Genomic DNA, 10,385 nt, shown 5'->3' on the forward strand with positions numbered 1-10,385 from the left:
GGTGCTGATCTGAGGTGTAGGGTGCATGCATTGGGACTGATCGGAAATGTGAAATGCATGCATTGGGGCTAATACGAAGTGTGAAGTGCATTCCTTGGTGCTGAGCTGAGGTGTGAAGTGCATGCATTGGTGCTGGTCGGAGGTGTGAGGTGCGAGGTGCATGCATCTTTGCTAATCTGAGATGTGTGAAGTGCATGCATTGGGGCAGATCTGAGGTGTGGGGTGCATGCATTGGTGCTGATTGGAGCTGTGAAGTGCATGCATTTGGTGCTGGTCCAAGATGTAAAGTACATGCATTGGCACTGATCTGAGGTGTGAAGTGCAAGCATTGGGTCTGAACAGAGGTGTGAAGTGCATGCATTGGTGCAGATCTGAGGTTTGATATGCATGTATTGGGGCTAATCCTGAGGTGTGAAGTGGATGCCTTGGTGTTGATCTGAGTTGTGAAGTGCATGCATTGGAGCTGATCTGAGGCGTGAGGTGCAGGCATTTGTGCTAATTGCATGTGTGAAGGGCATGCATTGGTGATGATTGCTTCTGAATTATATGCATTGGTGCTGATCAGAGGTATGAGGTGCATGCATTGGTGCTGTTTGGAGGTGGGAAGTTCATGCATTGGTGCTGAGGTGTGAAGTGGATGCCTTGGTGTTGATCTGAGGTGTGAGGTGCATGCATTGGAGCTGATCTGAGGTGTGAGGTGCATGGATTTGTGCTAATCGCAGGTGTGAAGGGCATGCATTGGGGCTGATTGGACAGCTGAAGTATATGCATTGGTGCTGATCAGAGGTATGAGGTGCATGCTTTGGTGTTTTGAAGGTGGGAAGTTAATGCATTGGTGCTGATCTGAGGTGTGAGGTACATGTACTGGTGCTGATCGGAGGTGTGAAGTGAATGACTTGGTGCTGATCGGAGGTGTGAAGTGCATGCATTGGTGCTGATCTGAGGTGTGAGGAGCATGCATTGGTGCTGATTTGAGGTGTTAAGTGCATACATTGGTGCTGATCTGAGGTGTGAGGAGCATGCATTGGTGCTGATCTGAGGTGTGAGGAGCATGCATTGGTGCTGATATGAGGTATGAGGAGCATGCATTGGGGCTTAACATGTTTTGCGTGTGCGCTAGTTAATCTATTTTTGATCAATATGCAAAATGATTGATCGTTTTCTGCCCTGGTCAATCGGCTCAGTTTGATCGAATCTGATCTAAGATGAGTCTAAATTGTTCTGTTGTCTAATCAATTATTTGCCTTTTCAATAATTTCGATGGAATCGCACATCGATCAGATAATAATAAAATCGAGGTGCCACCATAAGCCTACAATGCGATGTATGAAGAGTAATGCGAGGATCAGGGAACGATGACGGTGCAGAATTTGATATTTACTGACAAAACGTTGAATAATTTGCCTTCTCTGTATTATAACATTGATCTTGGCATGGCGGAGCTGAGCGTCCCGCGGCGGCGCTCTGTGTTATCCGGGGGAGATGGAGAAGAATCCAGGGGAGCGGCCATGGCTGGTTCAGCAGATCTGTCCTTCTGAAGGTCATTGCAGCACAGCGTCCCGGGATTGCAGCTATGGTGCTACAGAGGTTTTATCCTGGTGCAGGATTGTCAGGGCTGTGACTGATCCTCCTTATAATGGAGCTCTGATTGGTCAGGTGATCTTGGTAAACTGACAGTGATCACCAGCTGGGAGTTTTAACCACTTTACCACCGGAGGATTTTGCTGTCTTACCACTCTGGGCCACTTTTTGCGATTCGGCGCTGTGCTTGTGACGCCATACCCAAACGAAATTTACGTCCTTTTTTCCCCACAAACAGAGCTTTCTTTTGGTGGTATTTGATCACCTGTGCGATTTTTACTTTTTGCGCTATAAACAAAAAAAGAGCGTAAATTTTGCAAAAATAACAATATTTTTCACATTTTTTTATATGAAATTCCCCCCAAAAAAATGTAAAAATCAAAATTTTTTTAAATTTTTGCCCAATTTGTTTTCTGCTACCTATGTTTGGTAAAAAAAATCACAATAAGCGTATTTTGATTGGTTTGTGCAAAAGTTATTGCGTTTACTAACTAAGGGAAAGATTTCTGTCATTTTTGGTGTTTTTTTTTTTAATGAGTAATGGCGGCAATCTGCGATTTATTTTGCGGGACTGCGACATTGTGGCGCACAGATCGGACCCTTGACTGACATTTTTGACACTTTTGGGGGTACCAGTGACATTACTGCAGTAATCAGTGCTATAAATATGCACTGTTCCTGTAAAAATAACACTGGTAGGGAAGGGGTTAATTTTATTGGAGAGGGAGGGGTTAATGTATGCCTGGTGCTTACTGACGTGTGTGGGGGGGAGGGGATTGAGTGACACAGTGACAGATCGCAGGTTCAGCTATGCTGAACCCTGCAATCTGACCCTGCCTGTCACTTAGGAGATCCGCCCGCTTGTGTTTACACAAGCGGGCGGATCTCCACACTCGATTCCCCGACAATCAGGGAAGAGCAGTGGCGATCGCTGCCGCTCTTCCCCTGGCCCGACTCCCGCTGTGACTGAATACAGAGGGAGCGAGCCTCCGGCGCCGTGCGTGCGCCGCCGAGAAAGGGGAGTGTCTGGCGACGTAGGTCTACGTCGCCAGACAATAACGAACCACTTTGCCGCAGTAGTGCTCGAGTGAGCAGACGGCAAGTGGTTAATGTGTTTGGCTCCAAAGACCAATGTGACCAACGCTGGTTGAAGCAGCAAGTGCTCAATGGAGGTGGTTCTAGGCCCCAAGGTGAATGTTGAGGTACTTCTTCCATAGCACGTTGCTAACACAGCATTTATAATTGAGGGTGAGGTTTCTGTTCGTGGGTGTGTCCTCATATCCCACCCCTTGTGTTTATGAATGGTGACAATTTATTTTCCTGGTGCCTCCATGGCAGCATACATATGGTTGGTTGCTTCGCCCTCAACCAACCCACAGGACCTCTTTAACTCTACAAAAGTCAGCACTGCCCCCCCTCACGCCATTCCTTTTTCTGTCCTCAAGCCTGCAGGATCACGATCAGCCCTTACTGCACCACCACATGGTGTTACCATTACAGGGTCATGCTCCCCTGTAGGATGGAGTCCCAGGGCTTAGGCTGCTAAAGGCGCCAACAAGACTGGGAGCCTGTTTTTCTGTGGATCTTTTTCCAGGTGAGGAGTCTGGATCGGCACCCTCCCGGGAACACACCCCCCCTCCTGGTTTGGGGGCTTCCCCGGCAACTCCGATGCCTCCTGTATTAGGAAATTACCCTGGCTTACTTTTTTTGCTTCATGCGGTGTGGAGAGCGCTGGTGAGTTGATGCTCAGCCTAGCATGCCTTCTGGAGTCCCCCGGGGCGCTTCGCGCCGCCGCTTAGCTTCCTATTTGTCTGGTCGGGAGGCGGATCGAGGGCGGCACTGAATGACGTCATCGGCACATGCCCAATAGGCAGGTGAAGCCATCGGCTGCCATCTTGGTACTCCCCATAGGAGTACATGTATTTATATGGCCAGCCTGACTCAGTATTAAGTTGGATGTCAGCAGCATAACATCTCCCTTTGCTGCTGGAGACAAGTTGGTTTGCATCCACCTGTGCTTCTGCTGCCTCCCAATGGAAGCTGGAGGTATTGTTTAAAAAAATAAATAAAAATGTGCATATAAAAAAAAAAAAAGGATTGTGATCTTTCTATTTACTTTTGTGTTGTTTCTTCCCCTTTGTCCCAGCCGTCTCCCGTAGTCCAGTTACACAAAAAGATCCTCGACATTCCGCTAGGTAAGAGGCTGCACCATTTAGGTAAGTTTAAAAAAAAAAAAAGAGCACCGGGCGTATGAAACATCAAAACATTTTCTATGTTTTATTTCAGCCCGCAACGCCGATCATCCCGCAGGGACTCACCGGACAGGAGGTCCAGAGGTCACTGTCACTCAAAACATGACCAGCATCATTCGACTACCTCTCGCACATCGCACAAATCTCGCAGATCACCCCATCGATCTGGAAGGGCCACGCCACAACGCAGCTCCACCCGACCTGGGGACAAAGCATGCTGGGTCTGTGGTAGACAGGCCCTGTCGGGTAAACTGATCTGCGAGACATGTTTTTAGAGGCCACGGGGGATTGGGAGGAAGAAAAGCAAGAGTCCATTGACACGATGAAGAAGCTGATTAAGGACTCAATTCGAGAACTGAACTTGTCCCAGGACTTGGTGGCTCCGACCACAAGTGGATGACCCCTTGTGACTCCAATCCAAATAGCAGGTTCAGGCTCCAGTTCAGAGGACGACGGGGACGCAGCAGTGGAAAATGCGTCTGCCTTCGATTTTGGATTGATCGGCCCCTTTGTGGTAGCGGTTAAAGACGCAATTGAATGGGAAGAGACACCTGAACCCCCTGCCATGGTCCATCAAATACATAAAAACAAAGCAAACATGGTGCTACTTATAGGAGTGGTACATATTCTATGTTACGCCTTTAATCGCTTTAGCAAATTATACCCTCTGGCGGAGGCGGATGCCCAACTTTTTGATGGCATGCCGTCAGTGGATGCATTGGTCATGAGGCTGGCCAGAAACACAACTTTACCCTTAGAGGACGCAGTCTCCTTTAGAGATGTCTTAGATCGAAGGATAGATGCTGATCTAAAGAAAGCATATCAGGCGGCGGGGGGGGGGGGGGGGGTTTGCAAGCCGGCAGTGGCTCTAACCTCAGTATCCAGAGCAGCACGTGCCTGGACTGATAATATAGAGTTGGCCCTCAAGCAAGGCCTAGACACAGACCAGATCGTGAAAGCGCTGGATGAGTTGAAATTGGCGTCAGATTTTGTGGCAGAAGCAGCCGTTGATACTCTGAAATGTTCCGCCAGAGCCATGCTATATTCAGTCATGGCGAGAAGAGCACTTTGGCTAAAACTATGGGCCGCGGATCCCTCCTCCAAGCAAATGTGGTGCCGCATACCCTACGATGGAAAGGCCCTATTTGGCGAAAAGCTGGATACAGCAATTACCAGAGTTACGGGGGGCAAGAGCGGACTGATCCCTCAGGATAGGAATAAGAGAGAGAAGTTTGCGGCAAGAGCGGTTTTCCAGCAGAAAGCCAGAGAAGCCAGGACATACCGTCCATTGAGAGAATATAGAAGAGGTTAGAAGGGCTCCCAAGCTACCTTTCTGAGAATGGGGAAACAGAAGACAGCTACCTCTACACAGGAAGGCCAGAAGTCTTCTTGCCCACCCAAACCGGCCCAGTGGGTGCCCGTCTCATGGCATTCGCTCAGGTTTGGGTGGAAACCTGCTCGGATCATTGGGTCACCTCCACGATCCTTCAGGGGCATTTTTGGAGGTTCAAATGCCAACCGCCCCGGTTTTCCTTTCTACCCATCAGGATTCCAAAATCCGAGGAGAAGCGCAAGATTCTCCTAGAATGTGTCCAGATATTAGTTCAGCATCAAGCAGTGGTACCGGTTCCAGAGTCGGAAAGAGTTTTAGGCTTTTATTCCCCAGTCTTTTTGGTACGGCTCACCCCGATCCAAAAGATGATATACCTAGGGGCACTGTTCGACACACGGAGGAAGGCAGTGTCACTACCACCAGAGAAAATTCCTATGATCACAAGGAAGGTAAAGAAGGCCCTGGCGAGCAAAGCCATGTCGGCTTCAAAATGTCTCCTCTGTATTTTTTCCTCATGCATCCCAATGGTGAAATGGGCCCGTTGGCATCTCCGCGGTTTTCAACAGGGGTTTCTATCCCAGTGGAGGAGGAGGTCCCTTTCCCAGGAAGTATTGATCACAATATCGATGAAGTCCAGTTTGTGGTGGTGGATGAAGCAGCCCAACCTTCTAAACCACTGCCATCTGGGCCCCATCTCATGGATCACGCTTACATCCGATGCAAGTCGGTTGGGCTGGGGCGCACACTTCAGAGACCAGTTGATCCAAGGAAGATGGCAGTTCGACTCAGAGGATGTAGTATCAAACATTCTGGAGCTGAGGGCAGCCTGGGAAGCTATATCGCACTTGGCAACTCATCTCACGGGCAAATCCCTCTTATTACGCATGGACAACAGAGCGGCGGTGTCCTACGTTCAGAACCAAGGGGGAACCCACAGCAGGTCATTGTCATGCGAAGTGGCCCGATCTTAGCATGGGCCGAGGAGAACGTGGTAAACCTTCAGGCGGTCTATCTGCCAGCCCTCCAGAATCATCTGGCAGATCACCTGTCCAGGGAATTCATCAGCAACAACAAATGGTCCCTGGACAGTTCTGTGTTTCAGTGGATCTGACAACACTGGGGCAATCCTCAGTGGGACCTTTTTGCATCCCCACAGAATGCCAAAACACCTTGTTTCTTCACAAAATGCCCTGGGCAGAAGTCAGCGGGAGTAGATGCTTGGTGCAACCATGTTCCTTCCAAGTCGGGTATGCGTTCCCTCCTACCCCACTGATTCTCACATTCCTTCAGCGCCTAACAGAGGATGAAGTGACCATCCTGGGAGTGATTCCCTATTGGCCGAAGAGGCCTTAGTTCACACTGCTGACCCAGCTGTCGCTTTGCAACCCTTTGGTCCTTCCGAAGTTCCCTTGTCTCGTGTCTCAGGGGGACTACACCCACCCGCATCCAGAAATCCTGGATCTGAGGGCTTGGAAGTTGAGCCGAAGAGGTTGGAGGAATTAGGATGCTCTCATGATGTAATCCAAACATTGCTCCAGGCCAGGAAATCGTCTACTAATAGCTCCTACTACAGAATATGGCAGAAATTTTCGGAATTTGCCAAATCCAACAAATTTAACCCATTGAAGCCAGGTGTGCAGGACATTCTACTGTTTCTACAGAAAGGTCTGGATTTAGGTTTAGGGCTCAACACCCTTAAAGTGCAAGTTTCAGCCTTATCAGCCCTGACAGACATCAGATGGACCTTACATCCTCTGGTAGAGCGGTTTCTGAAGGCAGTATTGAGGTTGAGACCACCTAGAAAAACATTGTACCCGAAGTGGAATTTTCCTTTGGTGCTGGATACTCTAGCAGCACCTCCATTTGCTCCTACTGAGGACTGTACTCTGGAAGATATTACTCTTAACCACTTAAGCCCCGGAGGATTTGGCTGCTAAAAGACCAGGGGGTTTTTTGCGATTTTTTTTACTGCGTGACTTTAACGGGCAATGGCACGGTCGTGCGACGCTGTACCTAAACGAATTTGACGTCCTTTTTTTCCCACTAAAAGAGATTTCTTTTGGTGGTATTTGATCACCTGTGCGATTTTTTTGATCATGCGCTATAAACAAAAAAAGAGCGTCAATTTTGCAAAAATAACAATATTTTTCACATTTTTTTATATGAAATTCCCCAAAAAAAATGTAAAAATCAAAATTTTTTAACATTTTCGGCCAATTTGTTTTATGCTACATATGTTTGGTAAAAAAAATCGCAAAAAACGTATTTTGATTGGTTTGCGCAAAAGTTATTGCGTTTACTAACAAAGGGAAAGATTTTTGTCATTTTTGGTGTTTTTTTTTTTTAACGCGTAATGGCGGCGATCTGCGATTTTTTTTTTTTCTTTTTTTTGCAGTACTGCGACATTGCGGCGGACAGATCGGACCCTTGACTGACATTTTTGACACTTTTGGGGTTACCAGTGACATTACTGCAGTAATCAGTGCTATACATATGCACTGTTACTGCAAAAATGACACTGGCAGGGAAGGGGTTAACTGTATTGGAGAGGGAGGGGTTAAGTGTGTCCTAGGGGCGTGATTCTAACTGTATAGGGACATGGCTATTGGTGTAAAAACAAAGATCAGCGGTCCTACATAGTAGAACCGTCTGATCTTCATTTTTACACCAGGGAGAATGACGGGCGGCTTGTTTACATAAGCCGCTCCGCCTTTCTCCCTTCACCGGAGCGATCGTAGTGTGACCGGCGGACATCGAGTCCGCCGGTCACAGGCACTGACTTGTCAGTGAACGAGCCGCGGCGGGTGCTCGCCCGCCCGCAATTGGCTCTCAAGTCAGTGACAGGCGAGTGACGTACCGATACGTCACTCTGCCTGGCCGGGGCTGACCGCCGCAGTATATAGTCGTGCGGCGGTCGGCAACCGGTTAAAACGGTTTTCCTCGTAGCCGTCACTTCAGGCCGCAGGGTTTTCGGAAATCCAAGCCTTGGGGGCTCAAGACCCGTACATTACGTTCTTCCCAGACAGGGTCGTCCTAGGACCAATCCATTAATTCATACCTAAAGTGCCAACCGCTTTCCACTGTAACCAAGAATGGGTTCTCCCAGCCTTTGAAGAAGATCCAGCTACATCAAAGTTGCATGAACTGGATGTTGCAAGAACTCTACGTCGGTACATTGATTTAACACAGTCTTTCCGTAAGGACCAACGCCTATTTATCATTCCGAACAGAGGTAGGAAAGGCTTGGCAGCTTCAAAAAGAACTATCGCAAGCTGGATTGTACGTCTGATTCAAAGGGCTTATCGGGCTAGCTGTTTTCCAGTGCCTAAAGCAATCAATGCTCACTCGACGAGGGGGATAGCCTCTTCTTGGGCAGCTCTAGCACAGGTCTCTCCGGAAATGATTTGTCACGCGGCAAGTTGGTCCTCATTTAACACCTTCATGGTCCATTAAAGCCTGGGCCCAGCTGCTCTAACTTCCCGTGATTTTGGGAAGAAAGCGTTGCAATTAGCGGTCTTGTGAATCCTAATAAACTATATTTCTATGCAGTATCCCTCCCTATGAGCGAGTTATTTACCATATGTATGCTGCCATGGAGGCACCAGGAAAATGGAAAATTGAATACTCACCTTTCCGTAATTTTCCTTTCCTGGTGCCTATCCATGGCAGCATACGCCCTCCCTTTACGTTATCTGCATTTTTGAGTCTAGTTACAAGAATGGCGTGAGGGGGGGCAGTGCTGACTTTTGTAGAGTTAAAGAGGTCCTGTGGGTTGGTTGAGGGCGGAGCAACCAACCATATGTATGCTGCCATGGATAGGCACCAGGAAAGGAAAATTACGGAAAGGCGAGTATTCAGTTTTCCGTTTTCTGCTTTATAGTCAGTTACTTTTACTAACTGAACAGTCCAGCTCCTGTCACCATTCCCTACACCCCATCCCCATATCTCCTGCACCCCAACTCTATTCTTCCTTTATCCCCTTTACCCCTACATCCACTTCCTCCTACATTCCCTGTAACCCACATCCTTACATCCCTCTCACCCCTTCCCCCTACATCCCCTGTATTCCTCTCTGACTACATCCCCTGTATTCCTCTCTGACTACATCCCCAGTATTCCTCCCTGACTACATCCCCAGTATTTCCCCCTGACAACATTCCCAGTATTCCTCCCTGACTACATTCCCAGTATTCTTTTTCCCCTATATTCCAAGAACTCCCTTCCAATTACTTTCCCTGTACCCCCTTTCCCAAATCTCCTGTATCATCCATCACTACATCCCAAGCACCCCATTCTCTCTACATCTCCATCGCCCCCTTCCTCCTACCTCCCCTGCACCACCTTCTTTCTACATCACCATCACCCCCTGCCCCATATTACCTGCATCCCCATCTCCCTACATCCCAACCCCCCCTACCCTCTGTCTCCATCACCCCCTTCCCTCTACCTTGTCATCAGCCCCTTCTCTCTACCTCCCCACTATCCCCTTCCTCCTACCTCCTCTGCATCACCTTACTCCTACACCTACATCACCCCTTCTCTCTACAGCCCCATCACTCCCTTCCCTCTACATCCCCATCACCCCCTTCCCCCTACCTCCCCTGCACCACCTTTCTCCTACACGTACATCACCACCACCCCCTTCCCTCTACATCTCCCCCTTCCCTCTACACCCCCATCTCCCCATTTCTCTTACCTCCCTTGCACCCCCTTCCCTCTACCTCCCCATCACCCCCTACATCCCCATCTATCCCTTCCCTCTACATCCCCATCACCTCCTTCCTCCTCTGCACCACCTCCCCCTACATCACCACCACCCACTGCCTCATATTACCTGCATCCCAATCTCCCTACCTCTCAAGCACCCTGTTCCCTCTACGCCTCCATCACCCCCTCCCCTCTACTTTCCCATCACCCCATTCCCCCTACATCCCTATCACCCCCTTCCTCCTCTGCACCACCTTCCCCCTACATCACCAACACCCTCTGCCCTAGATTACCTTTATCCCCATTTCCCTACTTCCCCATCACCCCCTTCCCTCTACATCCCTATCACCCCCTACCTCCTCTGCACCCCCTGCCCCATCTTACCTGCATTCCTTTTTCCTTACATCACCTACATACCCTTCCCTCTACCTCCCCATTGCCCCCTTCCCCCTACATCCAGATCACCCCCTTCCCCCTACATCCAGATCACTACCTTCCCCCTACATCACCAA

At 49.0% G+C, this 10,385-nt stretch overlaps 1 pseudogene across 1 annotated transcript; it reads left to right on the forward strand.

The window, feature by feature from the left end:
• Positions 1–5,258: 5,258 nt before the first annotated feature.
• Positions 5,259–6,277, forward strand: LOC309550206 (annotated as a pseudogene). Its single transcript has one exon. The product of its transcript is annotated as an uncharacterized misc_RNA (transcript).
• Positions 6,278–10,385: the final 4,108 nt, after the last annotated feature.

Source organism: Pelophylax lessonae, assembly GCF_965119305.1.
Source record: "Pelophylax lessonae genome assembly, chromosome: 3".
Classification (NCBI taxonomy): Eukaryota; Metazoa; Chordata; class Amphibia; order Anura; family Ranidae; genus Pelophylax; species Pelophylax lessonae.